Here is a 26,556-nt window from a genome sequence, read left to right on the forward strand (position 1 = left end):
CAGAACACCATTCTTGCCATCATGGATGTCACTTCCTGATACACCAACATCTCTCACCTTGACAGCATCACTGCCTGCCTGAAATACATACAGTGGAGTTGCATCTTACGCAGGGGTTAGGTTCTAAAGTCAGCGTGTAAGGGGAAAATCGCGTATAGTCAAAATTACCCTTGAAAATCCCTTGAATCACCCATAAAGTACAGAATACTGTACATAGTTTTGTGTACAGTATACAACCCTGTACAGTAATATGTATAAACGTATAATGTATACAGTAATGTGCAATATATAATAGAGTGTAAATATGCAAAATATAATTTTACAGTACTGTATTTTTAATTACAGGGAGTAATTACAGGGGGTCGTCAGGGCTTGATATCGATCCAGGAGACGGAGATGACGGAGAGCGAGTCATAGACGAAGTGGTTGGCTCTGGTTCAGCTTGAGAAGTTGATTGCATAGGCTTATCTGCTGCTGGTTGTTTTTCCTTGATCAGCAACTGTCACTGTTATCTCTTGAGCTGCTCAAACATTTCTTGATATGGTCTCAAATCATCAGTAATACTACGTGTGGTTTTGAGGCTTCATTCCATAGAGGGATCGTATTCAGAAATTAAATCATTCAAGTGTTTCGCTGCTTGGAACACTTCAGCAAATTTATGAAGATTCCAACTTGCTGGTCTTCCTGTTCGTCGTCATCATCTTTGTTTTCTGTAGTCGATGTTATCAGTTCCTCTAACTCTTCATTAGTCAATGCTTCTCTATGGCTCTCAATTAATTCTTCAATTGCTTCCTCAAGGATGTCAACAAAGCCATCACCACCCACTTGCCTGGCCACGTGAACAATGCATTTCACTTCTTTGTCAATGGTCAGGAAACCCTTAAAATTATTCACACATTCTTTCCATAGGTTTCTTCAACATGTATTGACTGTTTCAGGCTTGATTGCATCCATTGCCTGTTTAATATAAGTGATGCAATCGGCAATGTTGAAGGACTTCCAACACTCTGTCACATTAAGATTGGGATTAGCATCCATAGCACTACATATCCATGAGAACATAAGCCTCGTGTATGTGGCCCTGAAACAGTGAATCATGCCTTGGTCGGAGGATGGAGGTGGTACTGGAGGGGAGAAAGATGACTTCAATATTGTTATGTGAAAACCGGAGTGCCGCAGGGTGGCCAGGCGCATTGTCTATGATCAGCAACACTTTAAAGTCAAGTCCTTTTTCTTCGAGGTACCGCTTGACCCCCAGAATGAAACACTTGTGGAACCAATCCAGAAATAATGCTGCCGTCACCCAAGCCTTTTAATTTGATTACCAGAACACAGGCAGAAGATTTTTGTTCTTGCCTTTTAGGGCATGGGGATTTGCAGCCTGTAGAGCAAGTCTGGCTTTATTAAATGCCCAGCCACATCGCCACAAAACACAGTCACGTGGTCTTTAGCTGCGTTGAAACCAAGGGTTTGTCTTTCTGATTTCGAAATGTAAGTGCAGTTGGGCATTTTTCTCTAGAAAAGCCCAGTCTCATCAGCATAAAAAACTTGTTCTGAATGATAGCTGCTTTCCTCTATGATTTTCTTTAATTGTTTGGGGTAGGCTTTTGCTGCCTCTTCATTGGCAGATGCAGCTTCACCAGTAGTCTGCACATTCTTGAGGTTGAAGCATTTCCTAAAACTGGCCTTGGCCGGCTTTGAATTCCTTGTCATCAGAAGGCTGTCCCTCTTCAGCAGGAAGTTTGAACAGTGCGTAGAGGCTAAGAGCCTTTTCTCGCAATGTGTTGCCTTCAGTAGGCACACGTTTACAGTTCATATCTTCCAACCATAAGTTTAATGCCTTTTCAGTCTTCACTAAAGTCTTATCACGCACCTGCCTTGTCACCTTAGCAGTTATTGGAGCACTTGATGCCACGGCTTGACGAATTTCTCTCTCTCGAATCTTGATGGCATGAATGCTAGATTCATTGCGGCCATATTTACGTGCTATGTTGGAGACCGACATACTGTCTCTCAATAAGTCCAACACAGCCAGTTTTTCCTCCAGCTTTGGAACAGATCGCTGTTTATTCGGTTGAGCACTAGATTAAGTAGTTGGCTTGCGTTTAGGTGCCATGTTGTATGAAAAATACATATCTTTAAACACTAGAATCACACTCAGTGCGGCAAGATGCTCACACTATGAGAGGCATGCGGGACCTGAGACCAATTGTGGGAACAACAGATTCATGTCTCCCATCTCACGCTCACTCCAGGGCATACGCTTATTGAGTGGAATGGTGGGTGGAATCACCTGCATTATTTACATGTATCTTCTTGTTTTTCTTTTTTTTGCCGAGTGCGTATAGTTGAATTTGCGTAAGTTAAATGCACGTATGATGCGACTCACCTGTACAAGACAATGCACAATGCTTGGAAATCCACCCAAAACCATCACCAAACTCTGCCAGTTCATCCTCACCCACAACACCTTCACATTTAACAACAAATACTTTGAGCAAACCATAGGAACATGCATGGATATTAGGATGACTCCCCCACATGCCAACCTCTTCACAGGCCACCTCAAGGAAGAATTTCTGGAAAAAATGCACCATGAAACTAATGATATACCTGAAATACATCAACTATCTTTTCATTCTCTTGACAGAAGACCTAAATTACCTCACATATTTCCACCACAGATTCCACAATCACCACCCATCATCATACTCTCTCTGGAAAACTCCCACACAAGCATCTGCTTCCTGGACCCACGATTAGCTTAACCAATGGAACTCTACAAATGACAATACACAAGAAACTCGCCAATCACCACATTTACCTCTACAGATCCAGCAGCCACGCCAGATACACACATACGCACAGAAATAGCAATATCTACAGTCAAGCACTCAGATACTACAGAATTTGCTCTGAATAGAAAGTCCAGGATACACACCTAAACACACTTAAAACCCCTTTCACTAAATAAGGACACTCCACCAGAAAAGTAGATTGCATCATGGGGTATTTGGATGGCCCTTTCCAAGAGAACCTGCTTCAACACAGGAAAACAAAAACCACCAATCGCACAACCCTAGTTGTCACCTACCACCCCACGCTGTGTTTGGTCTCAGTCAGGGCATTTCCTGGACCTCACCTCCAATTAAGTCTAGCAACCCTTCAATTTTAGGGCCCGCAGTCTGGTTCAGTCTCCTGGCTGTTTTCTTGGAGATAGCATGGTGTGGGCTATTGCCCCTTTGCTAACCTTTCAGCTGCCATTTCCTTCTCTGCACTCCCTCATTTATAGCAGGCCTTGTTTCCTCTATTGATTGCAGCTGTGGGTGCCTGCCTCCATGATTGGCAGCCCTGCCAGCTGCATGTGGGGTTGGGAGAGCGGGGAATCAAGCTGCCTGCTTGTAAACAGGAGAGGATCTTCTCCTGTCTCTGTCTACGCTCAGTATGGGGTTTGTAGACCTCATCACACCAAGGCTGAATTTGTCCCAGTCATTGTGGTGGGCAAACTGACGCTGAGTATGAAGCAGGCTCTGACAGTTCTGCAAACAAGAGTATTGGAACAATTCCATTGGGTGTGTGGGGATTTGCCTCTCACAAGACAGTACACACTACAGTTTCAATTGGATACAATATTCTTCACTTCCTGTCCTAAACTGTTGTGCAGAATGTCTGTGTGATATTAAATGTGGCTGTATTTGGACAGATGAAGTGAGTCCTACATGTGTATAGCTACAAACTGATACATACCCAAACTGTCTATCTCTGTGTGTATTGGGGGACAGGGAGGTGAGAGGGAGAGATGAGCTTTGCTATATTTACAGATGAGAAGCATTATATAATTGTAGAATATCATTTTTGTTAAATGCCTCTCCTGTTTATTTCTTTTAATTTATATTTTTGTTTTTCTTTGACTCACCATAATGACATCTGTGCTTCTTGACTAATGAATTCTATCATCATAAGCAAGAATTATATCCTAATTAGTTATACTATAAATAAATGCCTCATTTTTTGTGCAGAAGATTACACAATCAACTTTTCCTTCCAGTATTTTGCATTTACCCAAGTCTATAGGACATTGTGTTCTGATACTCCCAAGGTAAATTCTCGGAATCCCAGATGTTTTCAAGTGTTTACATTCTGAGTAGAGCTGCAAAAATCCTGCAAAAACCTTTTCTATGAAGTTGTCTGCACTTTTTAAAGAATTCACTTCAGCTGGGCTGGGGTCCCTTTTGCATTCACTTTTCACTAACATACTAACAAAACATGTTTATTGACAGGAATATTGGCCAAAGTGCAATACCCGCCATTGCAGCGGACACCTGGGATTGAAGTGGGGATTGCTAAATCTGCTTGAGTTGGAGCCAGGCTCTCTAGTAGGTGCATAAACTCTGTAGATCAGGGGTAGGTAATACATGCTAACCAAGAGTTGTAAAAGCACCAACATCTAATTGAATATTACACAAAGCAGGTTTTGAATTTGTATTCTCTCAGCAGAAACTTCATTCTGAGAGTTCTTGTAAACAAACATGGACTAGAAAAAAGCTATGTAACTTAAGTGTCCAGTGAAACCAATCAAATGCATGAAGGGAACTTTTCACAAATGAGCACCAGATAGATCAAGAATTAGGTGAAAAAAATTGTGCAGCTCCTAACTTCAAATGACAAATTTGAGAAACAATCACAATCTGTTATCAGACAATTAGAACAGAAAAAGAAGTGTTGTTCTTCAGCTAAATTATTCATTACGAATTATTCACCCAGCTCTGACTGACTGCTCCATTCCATCACTATTACCTTACCTGATCTATTCATGCTGCTAAGAGAAAAGTCCAGCGTATTAACCAGGCTTGCTAATCACCCAATGAACTCAATGAGCAAACCGCTAAGTGCAACTTGCAGAAACATGCACTTTGACTTAATTATTATGTAATCTTAGGGCATGCTTACAAAACAGCCACACTGATTTAATTCAAGGTGTGATTTTTACAACTATTTAGTGAAACTGGGTGCAAAAGGCTATGGAAACACTCCTATTTGGGTTTAAAAATATGCTTATTTCTGTTTATCTTAAATCAGTTAGGAAGAGGCTTATTTAACTGAACTAAACCATTCTTAAACCCAAATAAGAGGGTTTAACTAAGCCCTGATCTACACAGGGTGGGGGAAGGAAGGGGGGATATCAATCTAAGTTATGCAACTTCAACTACATGAATAACATAGCTGAAGTCAATGTACTTAGATCGGCTTACCATGGTGTCTTCACCGCAGTGAGTCAACTGCTGCCCCCATCGACTCTGCTTGCGCCTTTCATGGCGCTGGAGTACAGGAGTCGATGGGAGCGTGCTCGGGGGTCCATTTATCACATCTAGACTAGACGCGATAAATCGATCCCCGCTGGATCGATCGCTACCCGCCGATCCGGCCGGTAGTGAAGACATACCCTAAGCCAGTGCAAGCTATGTGCAGACAGGGCCCCTTTTTTCACATGAAGTATCAGAGCTCTAGCTAGCTGTGTGAAGGCCATGGCAACATGAAAACCTTCAAGTCATAAAAACCTCCCTCCCCAACAAATTGTTATATTAATCTTGTTTAAAAAAATCTGAAATTGTAGGCTGGGAAATATAGGGGGCCACAACTTTGATCTCAGCAAGGTCCAATGAGAAAATGTAGTTCTATAATAATTCTCCAGTAAGGAGTGTGACAAAGTTCCTCCTCTACCTTGGTGGGTCCTGCGCTTATTGGCAGATTTGCTCGTCTCACAGATTCACCCTGTGGGTCGGGAAATAGCCCAGAGACCTTCCCCTCTGGTAGAAGCCACAGTCCAGGTCAATTCCTCCTGTGTTTGATCAGGGATTGGGAGGTTTGGGGGGAACCCAGGCCCACCCTCTACTCTGGGTTCCAGCCCAGGGCCCTGTGGACTGCAGCTGTCTAGAGTGCCTCCTGGTACAGTTGTGCGACAGCTACAACTCCCTGGGCTACTTCCCCATGGCCTCCTCCCAACACCTTCTTTATCCTCACCACTGGACCTTCCTCCTGATGTCTAATAACGCTTGTACTTCTCAGTCCTCCAGCAGTATGCCTACTCATTCTCAGCTTCTTGTAGCCTCTTGCTCCCAGCTCCTCACACGCACTTCCTCTCCTCTGGCTCCCTGGCTCTCTTTGGCCTGACTGGAGTGAGCCCTTTTATAGCATCAGAGGGGCCTTAATTAGAGTCAGGTGCTTAACAGCCTCACCTGACTCTTAGCAGGTTAATTGGAGTCAGGTGTTCTCATTAGCCTGGAGCAACCCCTGCTCTGGTCACTCAGGGAACAGAAAACTGCTTATCCAGTGGCCAGTATATCTCCCTTCTACTACTCTGCTGTTCCCAACTGACCTGGGTCTATCACAGGACCCAATGCAACTAAAACTTACAAGTTGTGCATTGCCTTTGATTCAGATTACCCAGGTGCTTCAAAATAGGCACATGCTTAAGGGCACTGTTGAGCAGGGATGGGTGTACTCACAGGTGCCTACTATCTGCAAATTAGACCTCTAAAAGGTGTCTCAAGTTGGGCCCCAAAAACTGAGGCATTCAAAGTCATTAAACATTGTGGAAAATCTTGGATCATGTTTTCACAATGCCACAGAGATTTTTGATGCATGGTATTTGCTTTGGTGGTTTCGGGGTTAATTGTAGTCAGAATTAGAATATTAAATGCCTTTAGAAACATGCAGTGTTGTGGAACAATACACCACGCTTACCTCGTCCTGTTGAACCACATCATCATCCAGCACGGCATCATCGATTTCCCCTCTGAATCTCTTCATAGGCTTCCTCGTCCCTTCCACATTCAAGGTTCTCTTTCTCAGTCGGGGACCTGCACAACTCCACTTCTATTCTCATGCTTCTTCCTACCATATTGCTGTTATTGGTATTACAGTGGCAACTCAAGGCCCCAATCAAGACCAGAGTCCCATTGTGCTAGGCAAGGCCACAAAGATTTTGGGGGCAAAATCAGAAACGGAGACTTCCTATCCTTCCAAAAAGTTACTGCTGAGGCAAGGCCCTGTAGGAGAACTGTGGGGACGGTTGGATTGCCTTGCACTCACCCCACAGTAGCGGCTCCTGTCCCACAGGGTTGGGCCTGGGTCCCCCCTCCAGGCATTGTGACCTGGCCGCAGTGTCACAGCGCTGTTCAAGTTTGGCCCTGCCACATCTCCAACATGACAGGGGGGCGGCTAGACCAAACCTGAATGGCCCAGCAAGATGGTGCACCAAGTCAGCAATGCCACTCCCTCAAATGTGACCTGGCCTCCCCTCCATCCTGACTGGGGGGCAATCAGACCAAACCTGAGCAGTGCTGCTACTCAGATTACAGTGACCCACTCTGTTTTGGCCCGTTCACCCTCCCCTCCATCATAAGGGGAGAGATAGCTCAGTGGTTTGAGCATTGGCCTGCTAAACCCAGGGTTATGAGTTCAGCCCTTGAGGGGGCCACTTAGGGATCTGGGATAAAAATCAGTACTTGGTCCTGCTAGTGAAGGCAGAGGGCTGGACTCAATGACCTTTCAGGATCCTTTCAGTTCTAGGTGATAGGTATATGTCTTATTATTATGACAGCAGGTCAAACCTGAGCAGTGCTGTGACCCTGTGCACTGGGCTGCAATGCCGCTGGGTGTGGGGGCCTTCTCAAATGGGGTCCCCAGGGCCAACTATCATCAGCAGCCCAGGTGCTGAGTATTGTACATAGTATGTACTACAGGACACCTAGTAAGAGACATGGTCCCTACCCCAAAAATTTTTATTATTAATGTCTTAATATTAAAGGCAAAAAGTGGGAGAAACGCATATCATCATCCCCATTTTGCACATGGGGAATGGACCAACAGAGAGACTAAATAACTTGCCCAAGGTCATGCAGGAAGTCTGTAGCGGAGCTGGGAACTGAATTCCCGAGTCTCAATCCAGAGCCATAACCACAAGAGATATATATCCCCCTTTTGTTCCATCAAGCCCTTTTACAAATTCATAGATTCCAACACCAGAAGAGATCACTGGGAACACCCAGTCTGACATCCTGTATACTGTAAAACAAGGATCGGCAACATTTGGCACGTGGCCCGCCAAGGCAAGCCTCCTGGCTGGTTTGTTTTCCTGACGCGTCCAAAGATCGGCTGATCGCAGCTCCCACTGGCCACGGTTCCCTGCTGCAGGCCAATGGGGGCTGCGGGAAGCTGCGGCCAGCACATCCCTTGTCCCACGCCACTTCCCGCAGCCCCCATTGGCCTGGAGCAATGAACTGTGGCCAGTGGGAGCCATAATCAGCAGAATCTGCGGATGTGGCAAATAAATAAACCTGCCCAGCCCGCCAGGGAGCTTATCTTGGCTGGCCACATGCCAAACGTTGCCGATCCCTGGTATAAAACTTCCCCAAAATAATTTCTAGACAAGATCTTTCAGGAAAACATCCGACCTTGATTTAAAAATTGCCAGTAATGGAAAACCCTTGGTAAATTGTGTTTTACAAGCATTCCAACATTCCCACATCAGCAATGTTCTACTAAAATAGCTCACCCTCACTTAAGGTATACCCATGATTCGGAGGAAGGAATATGCCACACTTACTAAATCCACATATGCTGCTGTTAATATCACTGATGTAAAAGGACCTGGAGCCATTAGAGAGAAGCTCATTTTACTCCCTACAGCAGACGGGCTAATTACACTCGCTTACACCTTATTTCCAGCCTGAATCTGTCTAACTTCAACTTCCAACCATTAGATTGTGCTATACTGAAGGGCCCATTATCAAATAGTTGTTCCCCATGCAGAAGTGAAAGTGGGCCAGTACAGAGTATCGGTAAGAAGTGGCCACTGGTTCTGGCCTGTACACAGCCAATGTAAAAGCATTGCCGTGGCAGTGCTTTAATGTCACTGCCCCTTCCGCCCCCGACCCCCACCCCAGATGATTTAAAAGGGTCCGGGGTTTCCATCCACCGCCACTGCTACTGTGGCAGCAGTCCGAGCCCCAGGCCCTTTAAATTGCCGCCAGAGCCCCAGATGGTATCTTTTATGTTACTTTCACTCCTGTCCCCATGTAGGTGTTTTTGAATCCTCTCCCACTATTACTTTTAGGAATTTTTCCATGCTGTCCTTTATGCCGGAAATCCCACCTGACCCTATTACAAAAGGCCAGTTCCTTAACTCCTTCTTGCCAATCCTACCAAGCAAAACATGCATGTCAGTGGCTGATGAGCGTGTTCTGCACATCCCAGGAGGCACTCAGCACCTTTCAGCATCAGGCCCAATGACAAAACTATGCTCTAGGTCATCCACCGAACTTTGTGTGTAAGTTCCTGCATCTTGGCAGAAGGTTAGACTAGGTGATCATTGCGGTCCCTACGACGACACATTCTGAGGGCTTTAATAAATAATAATTAATACAGCATCACAGAATCTGTCAGATGGCATATGTGATGTTTCTGCCACAAACACCTCATCACTGAAACATTTAAACAATTATCTGCCAATCAGAATGGCAGATGAGCACACACACTTTTTTGGATGCCACTTCTGGTTTCCATAGTAACCATTTTAAACCTCATCATCTCTCAATTAAAACCTCTTATAATTTCTCTATCCTTATGGGATCATTTTTGGTTCCCATGGTAATCACTGAACTCTCATGATCTCTCAGTCAGAGCCCCTCAATCAGGGGCTCCAGCCGGTAGCAATGTCCTGCTGCTGGAACAGAAAAGCCCAGTTCTGCTCCCGTTAAAGTCAATGACAAAACTCCCATATAATTCATGATGCAGTGCCACATAAGAGAATGCCTCACACATCTTTGTCTTTCTCAACTGTCCTCTGCTCCTGATTCCATCTATCAGAGACTCATTCCAACATTGCATACCACTCAGAACGCTTAGGCATCTTTTTCTTTTTAAATCAACCTGCCACAGAAATTATTCCTCCCTCACCCTACAAATGTGGAAATTCTCCCTCAAAATTATATTAGTCCAAGCCCTGAGCTGGCAGAATATAGTCCTGGATGTGAAAACATCACCCACTAATTATGGATTTTATGAATAATGTTACGTATTGGTGATTATACAGGCTTAGCTTCTGTTTGCTATGCAAGAAGTCCATTTCCATGAGTTGTCTTCGTGTTAAAATGTGTTGTGTTTCCCATTAATGGCTAGTTCACATAGAGAATTATAGCTTACTAATGTTACCGGTCAATGGGGCTACATCATGAATTCAAACAGAGATGGTCTGCACTACAGTATTGAAGATCTTGGCTTTAAAGCTTGATAATGAGCAATGACGGTGCTACTTATGCTTCACATACAGATCAGTTTTCAGGTCAAGAAATTAGATTCCAAACCACTGGCCTACTGGAAAGCTTCTTTATGTGGTTGGCTAAAATAAGAGATTTCTCCTCTCAAAAGAGAGGTGAGGTTATTATTTTATTAAACATTACTCATAGATTCAACACCATTTTGACTTGGTCTTTGACTTAAGTTGGGACAGACTGAAGAGTTTCCCATTTGAACTTGTGTGGAGATACATTCCATCTTTCATGTCTTTAAATGCACAGTTCAAGAGTACCGACAAGAAGATTCCAAAGAGAGTAGGTGCAAGAATGCATCCTTGCTTCCCTCCATTTTTCATCTCAAAGCTTCTGAAGTGGACTAGTCAAACTGGACAATTGCTTTCATGTTGTTGTGGAATGAACGTATAAGACTTAACAGGGTTGGTGGACAGCCTATCTTTTCTAGTATTGCAAATAGACCTGCTCTGCTGACTATGCTGAATGCTTTGGTTAGGTCCACAAAGGTAATGTACAATGGTCGGTTTTGCTCTCCGCACTTTTCTTGGAGTTGTAGCAGAGAAAATATCATGTGAGAAAATATTTCTGTGTCTGAGACTGTCTGTATCTCTTCATAAAGCTTGATCCAGTAATAACTTGCACAGCGTCTGCTTACTTGCTGCACCTCAGTTGGTGCTAATCAGGGAACTTCTATTCACTGATGATGCTGCTCTCATAGCCCACAATGAAGATCTACTACAAGAATTCATGGCCTGCCTTTCAAGTACCTGTCAGACATATGCTCTCACCACCAGCGTCAAGAAAACCGTTCTATTAGGACAGGTGGTTCCACAAGATCCTTCAATTACCTTAAATGCAAACCAGCTGGAAGTAGTCCAAAAGTTCAGCTATGTAGGTTCTACAGTGACCACCAACCTCTTACTGGATGAAGAACTAAATGTTTGCATTGGAAAGGCTGCCACTACCTTTAGCAGACTAGTTAAAAGAACCTGGAACAACGCAAAGCTCACCATCAAGGCCAAAATGCTAGCGTACTAAGCCTGCAAACTCAGCACTCCCATGTATGGTGAGGAAATATGGACAACTTATGCTTATCAGGAGAAAAGGTTAAACAGTTTCCAGCTACACTGTTTACACTGCATACTCAACACAAAATGGCAAGATAAAGTCACCAATGCTGAGGTTCTTCAAAGGGCAAATTTACCAAGTGTGACAGCCCTGCTCAAGCAGACAACTGCGCTGGCTGGGCCATCTGAGTAGGATGGAAGATGGGCACATACCCAAGGACATGCTATACGGGGGAGTTATCAGAAGGAACAAGAACAACAGGATGTCCCAAACTTCATTATAAAGACACATGCAAAGTGAGATATGAAGGAATTTGGAATTGATCCTGACCAATGGGAAGTCTTGGCAAGTGATCGTAACAAGTGGCACCATCGACTTCATCAGGGTATCAAAGTCCATAACAGGAGCTGGCTCCTACAGCTTGAAAAGAAAAGAGACTATAGGAAGCAAGCAGCTCCCAACCAAGATACATGCATTTGCAATAACTGCCAAAGATCTTACAAATCTCAAATTGGACTATTCAATCACATGAGACATTGCAAACCATCTACATCATAGGCTGCAATTCCCACCGTCTCTCGCAGATGAAAGGATGCCAACATAGATTCAAAGTCTTTAAGGTCAGAAAGGACCATCATGATCATCTAGTCCAGGGGCGGGCAAACTTTTCAGCCTGAGAGCCGCATCGGGACTCGGAAATTGTATGGAGGGCCGGTTAGGGGTGGGGGTTGTGACCTGGCCCCCACCCCTTATCCACCACCCCCCTGGGACTCCTGCCTCATCCAACCCCCCCCTCCCTCGTTCTCTGACAGTCCCCCTGGAACCTCTGTCCCATCCACACACACACCCCTGCTCCCAGTCCCCTGACTGCCCCCAGAACCCCCACCCCTGACTGCCCCCTGCTGCCCCACCCACCCCCTCCTCTCATTCCTGACTTCCCCCCCAGGACCCCTGCCCCATTCAACCACCCCTTCTCTCTGTCCCCTGACTGCCCCGGGAACCCTTGACCCGACTGCCCCCCACCAGCCCATCCAACCCCCCCCTCATTCCTGACAGACCCCTGGGAACCCCTTCTCCATCCAACAACCATCCTTTCTCCCTGTCTCCTGACTGTGCCCAAACCCCTGCCCCTGACTGCCTCCCCATTCAACCCCTCCTCTCATTCCTGACTGACCCCCGGGACTCCCGCCCCATGTTCCCCGCTCTCTGACTGCCCCGACTCTATCCACACTCCCGCCCCCTGCCCACTCCCTCAAACTCCCCTGCCCTCTATCCAACCCCCCCACTCCCTGCCCCCTTATTGCGCTGCCTGGAGCACCGGTGACTGGCAGCACTACAGCTGCACTGCCCAGCTGGAGCCAGCCATGCCACCACACATCTCATAGAACTGGGTCAGGCCAGGCTCTGCAGCTGCGCTACCCCAGGAGCTCACAGCCCCACCACCCAGAGCACTGCACTGGAGAGCTGAGGTTGCAGGGGAGGGGGAATGTCAGGGGAGGGGCCAGGTGTGGCCTCCCCGTCTGGGAGCTCAGGGGCCAGGCAGGAGAGTCCTGCGGGCTGGATGTGACCCACAGGCCATAGTTTGCCCAACTCTGATCTAGTCTGACCTCCTGCATATTGCAGGCCACAGAACCTCTCCCACCCTCTCCTGTTATAGACCTCCACAGTACAGCTGGTGGGTTTAAGGAACTGTTTAATATTATTAGTACTAAGCAGAGTATCATTTTATTTTGTAGCCTGTCAAGGTTTTTTCCCCACTTTGAACTTTAGAGTACAAAAAGTGGGGACCTGCATGACACTTCTAAGCTCAATTACTAGCTTGGTCTGGTATGCTGCCACCAGCCAGAATTTAGTGTCTGGCACACCTTTCTGTTCCACCAAAACCTTCCCTAGGGAACACAGATCCAAACCCCTTGGATCATAAAACAAGGAGAAATTAACCATCCCCCTCCTTTTCCCTCCAGACTTTCCCCTCCCTGGGTTGCCTTGAGAGGCTTCACACCGATCCAAACTCCTTGGATCTTAAAACAAGGGAAAAAAATCAATCAGGTTCTTAAAAAGAAAGCTTTCTAATTAAAGAAAGAAAAGGTAAAAATTATCTCTGTAAAATCAGGATGGAAAATGCTTTACAGGGTACTCAGATTCATATAGACTAGAGGGACCGCCCCCCCCAGCCTTAGATTCAAAGTTACAGCAAACAGAGGTAAAAAATCCTTCCAGCAAAAAGACACATTTACAAGTTGAGAAAACAAACATAAGCCTAATCCGCCTTGCCTGGCTATTGCTTACAATTTTGAAACATGAAGGACTAATTCAGAAAGATTGGGAAAGCCTGGAATGATGTTCCGTCCCTCTCAGTCCCGAGAGCGAAGGAACAAAAAAAAACCACAAAGACTTCCCTACACCAAGATTTGAAAGTATCTTGTCCCCCTATTGGTCCTCTGGTCAGGTGTGAGCCAGGTTTACTGAGCTTCTTAACCCTTTACAGGTAAAAGAAACATTAACCCTTAACTATCTGTTTATGACACCCCCCCCCCAAATCTCAGACAGTGTGGAACCACACTGGTGGTGATTTCTTCCTAGAACTTTAGAATAAACAGATTAATAAAACACATGCACCTTTACATATACTACTAATTATGTAACTACAAGACTTTTCATATCTTAAGGACAATTTTTAACCAGTGGATTCTGGGAAACTTTCACGGGAGAGTGCATCAGCTACTTTGTTAGAAGCTCCTGAAATGTGTTGAATTTCAAAATCAAAATCTTGGAGAGCTAAAGTCCATCGAAGCAGTTTTTTGTTGTTTCCCTTGACAGTATGAAGCCACTTTAGCGCAGCATGGTCGGTTTGTAGCTGGAAACACCGTCCCCAAACGTATGGGCGTAGCTTTTCCAGGGCGTACACAATGGCGTAGCTTTCTTTTTCACTGATTGACCAGTGGCTTTCCCTGTCAGACAGTTTCTTGCTGAGAAACACGACAGGATGGAAGTTTTGATCCAGTCCTTCCTGCATTAAAACTGCTCCCACACCACGCTCAGATGCATCTGTTGGTACTAGGAATGGTTTGTCAAAGTCTGGGGCCCTAAGCACAGGGTCAGACATGAGTGTTGCCTTAAGCTGGGTAAAGGCCTTTTGACACTCATTAGTCCACTTGACTGCATTTTGCTGGGTCTTTTTGGTCAGCACTGTTAGTGGGGCAGCGATTTGGCTGTAGTGTGGTACAAATCGCCTGTAATACCCGGCCAAGCCTAAGAAGGATTGGACCTGTTTCTTTGACCTTAGGACAGGCCACTTTTGGATAGCATCCACCTTGGCCTGTAGGGGGTTTATGGTTCCTCGACCCACCTGGTGCCCCAGGTAAGTCACTCTGGTTTGGCCTATTTGACACTTTTTGGCCTTAACAGTTAGTCCGGCCTGCCTGATACGCTTAAAGACCTTTTCCAGGTGTTCCAGGTGTTCTGTCCATGCATCAGAAAAAATGGCCACATCATCGAGGTAGGCAACTGCATATTCCCCCAGTCCTGCTAGTAGACCATCTACCAGCCTCTGGAAGGTGGCAGGTGCATTTCGCAGCCCGAAAGGAAGCACATTAAATTCATACACCCCTGCATGGGTGACGAATGCTGACCTTTCTTTGGCGGGTTCATCTAGCAGTACTTGCCAGTACCCCTTGGTTAAGTCTATTGTAGAGATGAACTGGGCATGTCCCAATTTCTCCAATAGCTCATCGGTGCGTGGCACTGGATAGTTGTCGGGATGAGTTACAGCATTTAGCTTCCGGTAGTCCATGCAAAAGCATACTTCCCCATCTGGTTTGGGTACTAGAACCACTGGATATGCCCATGCACTGTTAGAGGGGCGGATTATACCCATCTGTAGCATGCTTTGGATCTTCCGTTCTATAGCAGCTTGGGCATGAGGGGACATCCGGTAGGGTGGGGTTCTAACTGGATGAGCATTACCTGTGTCAATGGAGTGGTATGCCCATTCAGTCCGTCCTGGGGTGGCTGAGAACAATGGGGCAAAGCTAGTGCACAGCTTCTTGATCTGTTGCTGCTGCAGCCGTTCCAAGGTTGTGGAGAGGCTCACCTCTTCCATGCCACCGTCACTTTTTCCTTCGTAGTAGACATCTTCAGGCCACTCAGTGTCATCTTCTCCCTGGGCTGTAAACTGACAAACCTTTAAGTTTCTGGAATAAAAGGGCTTGAGAGAATTAACATGGTACATTGAGGTGGGAAATGCTATGAGATAGTTAACAGCTCCTAGGCGCTCTTGGACAGTGAATGGCCCTTCCCATGACGCTTCCATCTTATGGGCCTGTTGCACCTTCAAGACCATAACCAGGTCTCCTACTTTGAAGGAAACGCTCTCTGGTATGTTTATCATACCACACCTTTTGCTCTTCCTGAGCATTCTTTAGGTTTTCTTTAGCAAGGGTTAAAGAGTGTCGGAGGGTGCTTTGTAGGTTGCTTACAAAGTCCAGAATGTTAGTTCCTGGAGAAGGCGTAAACCCCTCCCATTGCTGCTTCACCAACTGTAAAGGCCCCTTAACCTCGTGGCCATACACAAGTTCGAATGGTGAAAACCCTAAACTGGGATGTGGTACAGCCCTGTAGACAAAAAGCAACTGCTGCAACACTAGGTCCCAATCGTTGGAGTGTTCATTTATGAATTTAAGTATCATGGCCCCCAAAGTACCATTAAACCTCTCCACCAGGCCATTGGTTTGATGGTGGTAAGGGGTGGCAACCAAGTGATTCACCCCATGAGCTTCCCACAGATTTTTCATGGTCCCTGCCAGGAAATTAGTTCCTGAATCTGTAAGAATGTCAGAGGGCCAACCTACCCTGGCAAAAATGTCTGCTAAGGCCTGGCACACAGTTTTAGCCCTGGTGTTGCTTAGAGCTACTGCTTCCGGCCATCGAGTAGCAAAGTCCACGAAAGTCAGTATGTACTGCTTTCCTCTGGGGGTCTTTTTTGGGAAAGGACCCAGACTATCCACAGCTACTCGCTGAAATGGGACCTCAATTATGGGGAGTGGCTGGAGAGGGGCTTTGAGCTGGTCTTGGGGCTTTCCCACTCTTTGGCACACCTCACAAGACCAGACATAATTAGCAACGTCCTTGTCCATCCCCTCCGAGTGGAAGAACTTCCCCAACCTGTCTTTGGTTCTGTTCACCCTAGAATGGCCACTGGGATGATCATGGGCTAAGCTTAAGAGCTTTCCCCGGTACTTAGTTGGAACTACCAACTGTTTCTGAGGATGCCAGTCTTCCTGGTATCCACCAGAAAGAGTCTCCTTGTATAAAAGTCCTTGTTCTACAACAAACCAGGATCGGTTAGAAGAGCTAAGAGGCGGTGGGGTGCTCCGTGCCACCGCCCAAGTTTTCTGAAGGCTGTCATCTGCTTCCTGCTCAGTCTGGAACTGTTCCCTTGAGGCTGGAGACACCAGTTCCTCCTTAGACTGTGGACTTGGGCTTGGTCCCTCTGGAAGCGATGTAGATGATGGGGTTATTTTTGCTGATGGTGAACCGCTTTCTGCTGGTGCACTGTGCGATATTTCAGGCTCTGGCTGAGCCTCTTGGATAGGGTTGTTTGCTGCTTCTGCCAGTTCAGGCCCGCTGGTGTCCTCTGGCGTTGGGGTTGGAGATGGGTTTGCAAACGCTGGCGTCTGTGCTGGCAAAGGTTCTGGTGCTGGTTGCTTTGCCAGTTCCGGTTCTGGGACTGGATGCACTATGGCTGTTGCAGTCGTTGGCAGGGGATCCGGGTCCACCACCTCTGTCTGGGTCTCTGGTAACACAGACAGGGCCCTTGTGGACAGCTCAGGAACAGGGATGGGTCTGGAAGTTTGCTTGGCTTGGCTGCGTGTAACCATCCCCACCCTCTTGGCCCGCTTCACCTGGTTGGCCAAGTCTTCCCCCAGTAGCATGGGGATGGGATAATTGTCATAGACTGCAAAAGTCCACATTCCTGACCTGCCCTTGTACTGGACAGGCAGTTCAGCTGTAGGCAAGTTTACAGATTTTGACATGAATGGGTAAATTGTCACTTGGGCCTCTGGGTTGATGAATTTGGGGTCCACTAAGGATTGGTGGATAGCTGACACTTGTGCCCCCGTGTCTCTCCACACGATAACCTTCTTTCCGCCCACTCTCAAGGTTTCCCTTCGCTCTGAGGGTATTTGAGAGGCATCTGGGCCTGGGGATCTTTGGTGTGATGGTGGTGTAATGAACTGCACTCAGTTCGGGTTCTTGGGGCAGTTGGCCTTTATATGTCCCAGTTCATTACATTTAAAACATCGCCCAGCTGACTGGTCACTGGGACAAGGTGGGTTGCTGGAGACTGGTAAGGTGGGACAATAGGGTGTCTGGGGCTTTCCTTGGGTTCTATGTTGGGTCTTAGGTTGCCCTCGGTGATAGGGTTTATTTTCGATTTTCCCCCTGTGATATTCGCTCCCCTTGCTAGTAGTTTTTTTCTTTTCTGCCACTTCCACCCATCTGGCTCCAATCTCCCCCGCCTCGGTTACAGTTTTGGGCTTCCCATCTAGGATGTACCTTTCTATTTCCTCAGGAACACCCTCTAAGAACTGTTCCATTTGCATTAAGAGGGACAGCTCTTCCAGAGAGTTAACATTTGCTCCTGATATCCAGGCATTCCAATTCTTTCCAATGTGGTAGGTGTGCTGGGTAAATGACACATCCGGTTTCTACCTTAAGTCTCTGAACCGCCGATGGGCATGCTCAGGTGTTAGCCCCATTCTGATTCTGGCCTTGGTTTGAAAAAGTTCATAATCATTCATGTGTTCCTTAGGCATTTCAGCTGCCACCTCTGCTTAGGGTCCACTGAGCAGTGGCCTCAGCACTATCATGTACTGGTCTGTAGAGATGTTGTACCCATGGCAGGTCCTTTCAAAATTTTCTAAGAAGGCCTCAGTATCATCACCTGCCTTGTAGGTGGGGAATTTCCTGGGATGGGGAACGGTACCTGGAGAATGGTTGTCAGGGTTGGCTGTTCCATCCTGCCTAGCCTTTTCAGATTCCAGGGCCTCCCTCTGGAGCTCCAAAGCCCTCCGGTGGTCAGCCTCTTTGGCTTTCTCTTCTCTTTCTCTCATCTCCATCTCTTTTTCTCTTTTTCTCCATCTCTAGCTCTTTTTGTTTCATCTCCATAGTTCTCCTGTGGTCAGCCTCTTTGGCTTTCTCTTCTGCATCCAGCCTAGCCATTTCCTGTTTAACTGCTTTCTTGGCACTCATTTTTCTGCTTTCTTGTGCTGGCTGCACCCCTCCTGCAGCTTACTGACTGGGATGCTTCAGTTCAGGGCTGCTTGGTTAACAGAGATTTTCTAACTAGCTATACCTGAGAGGTAGAAAGGAAGAAAACAATTCAACTTGTAAATGCCTTTTGCTGGCTGTCTGCTGGTTCACAGCTTGAAGCCTCCTCTTAACAAAGACCCTTGTTAAAAACCTAACACCTCTGCCCTCAGGCTGCTTTCCAAGCAGCTAGAAAGGAGAGAAAAAAAAATCTCACTGGCTTTTGGTTCCTAGAAATCCCAAACCGCTGCTCACCATGTCAAGGTTTTTTCCCCACTTTGAACTATAGAGTACAAAAAGTGGGGACTGCATGAACACTTCTAAGCTTCATTACTAGCTTAGGTCTGGTACGCTGCCACCAGCCAGAATTTAGTGTCTGGCACACTCTCTGTTCCCCCAAAACCTTCCCTGGGGAACACAGATCCAAAACCCCTTGGATCTTAAAACAAAGAGAAATTAACCATCTCCTCCTTTTCCCCTCAGACTTTCCCCTCCCTGGGTTGCCTTGAGAGGCTTCACACAGAGCCAAACTCTTTGGATTTTAAAACAAAGAGGAATTAACCATCCTCCTCCTTTTCCCCCCAGACTTTCCCCTCCCTGGGTTGCCTTGAAAGGCTTCACACCGATCCAAACTCCTTGGATCTTAAAACAAGGGAAAAAATCAATCAGGTTCTTAAAAAGAAAGCTTTTAATTAAAGAAAGAAAAGGTAAAAATTATCTCTGTAAAATCAGGATGGAAAATGCTTTACAGGGTACTCAGATTCATATAGACTAGAGGGACCCCCCCCCCCAGCCTTAGATTCAAAGTTACAGCAAACAGAGGTAAAAAATCCTTCCAGCAAAAAGACACATTTATAAGTTGAGAAAACAAACATAAGCCTAATCTGCCTAGCCTGGCTATTACGTACAATTTTGAAACATGAAGGACTGATTCAGAAAGATTGGGAAAGCCTGGAATGATGTCCCATCCCTCTCAGTCCCGAGAGTGAACAACGAACAAAAAAGCCCCACAAACAAAGACTTCCCTCCACCAAGATTTGAAAGTATCTTGTCCCCCTATTGGTCCTCTGGTCAGGTGTCAGCCAGGTTTACTGAGCTTCTTAACCCTTTACAGGTAAAAGAGACATTAACCCTTAACCATCTGTTTATGACATAGCCTTATATAGGTTTGAAACGACAGAGCGCTAAGGTTATTGTAAAAATTCCATACAGATCCCTGTGGTGTAACAATGTCAGAACTTAAGAGGAAGTTCTCTTGCTAAGGCCACATCTACATTACCATGGTACGTTGGCAAAACTTCTGTCACTCAGGGGTATTAAAAAATACGGCCCTGAGTGAAGTACGTCTCACCAGCATAAGTGGTAGCATGGACAGCGCTATGTCGGCAGGAGAGCATCTCCCGCCAACATAGCTACTGCCACTCATTGGGGGTGGTTTAATTATGTCAATGGGAGAATTCTCTCCCGTTAGCATAGAGTAGCTACAGGAGAGATCTTACAGCTGTGCCATAGTAAACTCTCGAGTGTAGACTTAGCCAAAGTATTTATAACCACAAGGTATCAAGAAAGTGTCTTAAGTTTTTTAAATACTAAATGGGTTATGAAGTAATTGAATATTTGATCATCATTAACTGAATACTAGGATCTATGGTATATCAAAGGAACTGAATATTTGGTATCCACGTTATATCAAAGAATGAGGGAAACATTTAATTTATAGTTTGAAACCCCGCAGTGAAATCAAAATCTTCAAGGGAAATCCAATCAAAGTATCAGAAGGAAAAGAACAGCCACAGAGGCTTGTTAGCATCTTGATTAGATGAGAGATCCTGGCTTAAAAGTGAAATAAGGGCAATCAACAATACTAAACAGGTGCTCATGCACTGAAGAGGAAAACTTGTAAGTGTGCCAGCTGAGTCCAGCAAACACATCAAAATTACACGTTACAAAAACTGTAACACCTCCCAAAGAGCCCAAGCATTAGAATGTCTGCAAGTACGACACAGAATCATAGAACATCAGGGTTGGAAGGGACCTCAGGAGGTCACCTAGTCCAACCCCCTGCTCAAAGCAGGACCAATTCCCAATCTATCTCAGGACCCTATATCGCTCTGGTTCCAACCTGTCTGAGTTTTACCTGGACAGTACAGCTTTTGGCTTCTGTGTCTGGGTGCCATTTAGGGTTGCCAGGTGCCCGGTTTTCGATCAGAAAGTCGAGTTGAAAAGGGAGCCTGGCAGATGTACTGACCAGACACCCAAAGTCCGGTTACCCAGGGTGGGGGGAGGCACCAGGTCATTAACCCAAGCCAGACCCTGCTCAGCCGGAGATGCCTCCTACCTGTAGTCATGCTCCTTGTCAGGCTGCAGCAGCTCCCGTCCCAGCCCCAGAGCATAGGAAGTGCAGGTGGGGTGGGAGGAGGGAAGTGGGGATGATCCAGCAAGCAATAGGGCACGAGTGGAGAGGAGTGAAAGATGGGGGTGGAAGACAGAAGAGGCAGCGAAGGGACGGGGCCTCAGGCGTCCAGTTACCAGCAATTAGATAGAATTAGAAAGGTGGCAACTCTATGTATGGCTCCCATCTGAACACCTCCCAGTGTTACTATATTTATAATCACAATACCCCTGTGATGTAAAGAAGTGCTATTATCCCCATTTTACAGATGGGTAACAAGAACACAAGTGACTCACCGCTAGGTTAAAAAATGGTTTTTTTAATAGAACAAGGACCTGAACGCACCCCGCACAGCCTTAGTTACTGCTATATCCATACACCACCCTTGTACTCACCTCAGCCTATTGCCATATAACCCTTCATCCCCCAGTCTCACCCCAGCGTAACTCTGCCCCCTGAAAAATACTTCTCAACCTGATGGGAAAAAGACGGGGGGAGGAAGAAGAAGAAAAAGACAATTTTTCAAATAACATCTCAAACTCCAGCTGAATGTTTGTTTCTTAAATTGTCTGTGCTTAGCAGTGTTTGCATTTTAAATGGTCCCCAGCCAGGCTTTGAAGTAAGAACTGATTGAGGTGAATGAGGTGGTAGAATTTACACCTCATTGACATAAATGGGCTATTAGGAATAGAATTCACCCTTTTCCTTAATGCTGTTTAGCCAGAGGTAAAGTTCAGCAAGGCTGAGTTAACAGGACAATCACGCATTTGACTTAATTACTTTGGGAGTTTTGCTCTGAGCCCACTTTTGGGAACTTACTCCAAAGGTCAGTTCCTTCTCAACTTGCTCTCCATTTGTAGACACACTGAAGTCAATGGGACCCATGCGGCACTGTAAACCTTATCGACACTGGGATTTTAGCCACTGTAGCCGCACTGATGCAAATTCCTAGCGTAGACAAAATTTACTCCAGTATTGTGTGGCTTGGATCTATGTGGCTTACTCCAGTTTGAAAACTGAGCTGCACTGGCACAAATCACATCTACATTAGGGGTTTCCTCCAGGTATCTGCACCTGTGGCTAAAATACCAGGGTATTTGTAGACAAGGCTCGAGTTTTAATTCCAGTGTCCAGGACTCTTTTTCTTATCAAAAGCAGGACAGATTCTGATCTTAGTTACACAGGTCACTTGACTGACATCTATGTCAGTGAGCTCAGAATCTAGCTCAACTTTTCCTGCTTTTTGTGGTGCTTCACAAAAATGTTCACAGTTTAGCTAGATCTGTCTTATAAACCACCTTGACCATTCTAATCATTCAAAATAATAGGGCTCTTTACAGAAGGAATTCTGTTACAAGTGATGCAAGGGGATGGATTTGATAACCTAAGAGGGCCTAATATCTATGAAAAATTCAAATTCTTGACCCCTTTTTTATTCCTCTGCAATTCCATTCATTCAGGAGCAGTTATACCCTGAGCATCTGGGAGATTTCTCTTCAGTAACTCCCCAGATCTCTTTGCTAGTCAGCATGCTGCAGCATTTTCCTAGTTAGCATATTCCTTCTTTGCTTCAAGACTCATTATTCTACATTTATCTGCACTGAACTGATTTTGTCATCTTTTTTGCCCAATTACTTAAATGATCTAAGACCTTTTGTGTCAAACTGCATTGTTCTTCATTATTTACCTTTCCTCCCAATGTACTGTCACTTGGAAAGCTTGATTTCAATACCATCCAAGTCATGTCTATAAATAATAACACACTTAAATACACCAAGGCATTATACTTGTCTTGAAATGCCTTGCCAGTTTAGACATGAAAAATAAACACCAGTTCCGTATGTTTTACACACCATCATATGATGCCTTAACGTCACTCTCCGCTACCGTCATCTCTGGCACATATTGAAGTTGCCAGCGTAAATGTGAATTTATGAGCTGACTGTCTTAGCTCCACAGACTAAAGGAATGTTTATCCTTTGAACTGGACCCACTAGGAAGAGGTTGAAAACTAACCTTACTCTTATGTTGATGTGAGTGACTCTTCTTGTGAGGTAGGTCCGTCTTCTTCATTGCGTGGCTGCTTTTTGTTCCACAGTATATAGTGCCAGAAGCCCGGCTGATCAGTTCAGTAACTCATTCCACAAGTCCATTTTTATTTACAGAAAAACGCTTACGCCATGTGTTGTCAGCAGCAACAAGGCCTGAGTTCAAATATCTACAGTCTCCCCTTAAAATTAACAAACACCATCAGCTTGAGACCCCACTCATTAACTTGGGAATAACCTTACCTGGCAAGACTTTGCCACTCACAAGCACAGAGCCTTTGTATAACACAAGGAAAACTCTAGTAGGTGATAAAGGAGCACAGCATTATTTTAGGACAAACACAGCACCAATAAATCCACAATACAGCTATCGGAATAATAAATAAGTCTCACCCGCACAGTAACTTCAGCAGTAGTCCTTTACTTCATCCCCCCACGCACCCATGTGAATATCTGATCAGCAAATATCCCTTTGAGATATCACTTGCCCCCACCCTTCCCTTCTCTAGCTGTCCATCCCACCCCACTCACAGTTTGGCGTCAGTGTGTAGCATTCCCAGAGTCTGGAGTGCTCTCGTGCAGGTCTGTCTCCGGCCACTAGGGGGAATGCTGCCTGGTCTGATACTGAGGCTCCACCATCCACCCAAGTGATTTCAGCTTTACTGGTGCTATGTAGGGGAACCATCACCAGCATTCACTCAGCTCCATTACTGCCATCTGCAGCTTCAACAAAGAACCAGCTCCCTGCAAAGTTGCCTCTGCCCCTCATCTCTGTGTTGCCTCTTCACAAAGTCTCCAGTGGAAGGAGAATCAGTGGCATTTAGGATCCTTGAGCAGAGTACTGGCAAGAAGTGCATCCCTGATAGCTAGAAAGTAGACCCCACCCCCTCTCTTCTCACTTCAGTCCCACTACTCCAACAATTCTGAGTTTCTGTATAGTTCTGATGACTCCCTAAGGTGTCACTTGGAGGATTTCTGGGTAGAAAGTTTATGCAAATGAACCCTTTCTGTAGCAGCACTCTCCCCTGCTCACCAATAGATGGTAGCAGAGAGCTCCTTCCCCAGTGGAGGCTCTGTCTGTTCTTTCCCCTGTTCATCAACATATGGTAGTGAGCTCCCTACCATCTAGGACAGAGTTTCCTAACCCCTGCAGGTCACAACCCAAAAATGGGTCACAAGAATGTGTCAAAGAGTTTTGGAGCAGGCTGGGCTTGGCTCCCTGCCCTGGGCATTGCGACCTTGCGCACAAGGTCACAGGGTCGCTCAGTTACGACCCAGCCACACCTCTCTCATGATAATGGCGGGCCAGCCAGGCCAAATCTGAATAAGTGTTATTGTGACTCCATGTGCCAGCTTGCAATGCCATTCTCCCAAATTTGGCAGGGCCAGACCCCCATCAGGGGAGCCAGGCCAAACCTGAGCAGTGCTGCAACCCCAGAGGTTGCAAGGAGCAAGAAGACGTGCCCAGACAGCCCAGTGGGACAGGAGCTGGGAGAGATCACTTGAGGTCTGTTTGCACTGGATGCAGCAGGTCAGTCTGGGATACAGTAGGGCAGGCAGGGATTCTGGGGTTCTGAATGCTCCCCTGAATCTGCCTCTTCTTCTCACAGGAGTGGGGAAGAGCAGCCTCCAGATCTGGTTTGAAGATAACGTTCTCCAGTAAGTAGCAGCCACCCAATATACTCCCCATCCTGCAGACAGATGAAATCTTGTCTTCCATACCCCCTGTCTTGCTGTCCACTCTTCCCAGAATAGGCCCCCCAATGTATACCTCCCACGCTGCCAGGCAACTCCCCCTCTGCCAGACGACCCATCCTGGGACCCAGCCCCCCAAGATATTCCCTCACTGCATTCTTGGCCCTTTTTGTCCCCTAACTCCTTCCCTCAGCCTCCCCACTTTACCCCCAGGACCCCAAATACCTGCCACCTCTTTACCATCTGCTGTGTGAAGAGGATGTGTGTTTGGGGGGAGTTATCTGCTTGCTGCCCTTTTCACAAACCCTTCTGCCCCATATCCTTCCTCAGTCCCTTACTGCACCCCCACATGCCTTTGTCCCCCAAATTCCCTCCTTACTAAACCCCAGGCATCCTGATCTCTGTACTTTTCCTCCAAATCCTACAATCAATACCTCCTACCCTCTGCCCCCCATGAACCATGTCTGGGAACTGTATATTATTTGGGGGTGTCCTGGCTCACCACCTCTCCCTCCAGTTGTTGGGGAAGGAGGGTTCTCCAGCTGTTCACACCTGTCTGGAGCATCTGAAATCCTAGCTCTGTGCACCTACTCTCTCCTGATGGATCATGACAGCGGGCAGAGGGAAACTGGCTCCAAGGGCATCTCTCAAAGTTTAAAAATGGATCCTGAGCCCAAAGAGGTTGGAATCCAGTGCTCTAGAGCCACAGGGTTTACACCTAGATTCCAGAAAAGGGAAGAATATACCTTAGTTCATCTGTAATTTTTCTTCTTCAAAACATTTTAAAGGAGATTTAGGATGGGGACCAGACTTACAGTTGTAGAGGTTAGAAATAGAAAAGGCCTATTAGGTCACGTAAACCCAATCTCCTGCAACTCAGGATTGATCAGTATAGTATATTTTCTAGTACCTTTTCTAGTGTAGTTTTCAATGTCAGGGCTTCCACCACTTCCCCTGCAATCTTCCGAGTGTTGTACAGAAAGAGCCCATCACCTCTCGCCATCTGTCATAATGGCCTAGGAGATCATACTGTAGACATCTTCCCAGATAGACCATTTTTCCGCAGCAGAACTACATCCTGTAGTTCACAGGATGTTACTCAACCCTACCCCCTATTGCTCAAGAGAGCTTTACCAACACATGGTTTGGTCTCTATCTTCAGATATTTTCAATTATATAATTTTTTTTTAAATTACAGATGGAAAGGAATCATCAAGATGCATACATGCTGAAACAGTGTCACCTCAGGATCTTACCACTGTAGCTCTTGCCCTTCCCTAGACACAACAAATCCTGCATCTTGGCAGGGGGTTGGACTAGATGACCTCTTGAGGTCCCTCCCAACCCTGATATTCTATGATGACATCTAGCTTTTCAGCATCAAAATAAGTGACCTCTTTTTACAGAGGTGCCAAGCATCAACGGCTCCCTTGGATCTCCAATTTGAAAAGTTGACCCTAAATTATAAGACCACAACCACTAAGTCCATCCAAAGACCCATCATCAATTTAAAAAAAAATAGAATCTCTTCCTTCTGTTCATTTTTCTTTCCAGTCAAGCCACAGCTAATGCAATTGTAATTTTTTCTTAAACACCCACAAACACAAAATCAATAAAGGAGACTATTGAAAATGCACCTATTTTTCCCTTCTGTTAGATACAAGACTCCTGCAGGAATCAACAGTGTGGTTCTTAATAAATAAGCTACTTTGCTAACTGGGCATCGTCA

The 26,556-nt window shown here is 45.9% G+C and overlaps 1 long non-coding RNA gene across 1 annotated transcript in view; it reads left to right on the plus strand.

Annotated features, from left to right (window-relative positions):
- LOC127045468 (uncharacterized) overlaps positions 1-26,124 on the plus strand; it is a 42,505-nt gene extending 16,381 nt beyond the window's left edge. The window contains exons 2-3 of the long non-coding RNA XR_007772742.1: positions 24,743-24,791; positions 26,026-26,124. This is a non-coding gene — a long non-coding RNA (uncharacterized LOC127045468). The remainder of the gene's footprint in view (positions 1-24,742; positions 24,792-26,025) is intronic.
- Positions 26,125-26,556: the final 432 nt, after the last annotated feature.

Source organism: Gopherus flavomarginatus, chromosome 2 (genome assembly GCF_025201925.1).
Source record: "Gopherus flavomarginatus isolate rGopFla2 chromosome 2, rGopFla2.mat.asm, whole genome shotgun sequence".
NCBI lineage: Eukaryota > Metazoa > Chordata > Testudines > Testudinidae > Gopherus > Gopherus flavomarginatus.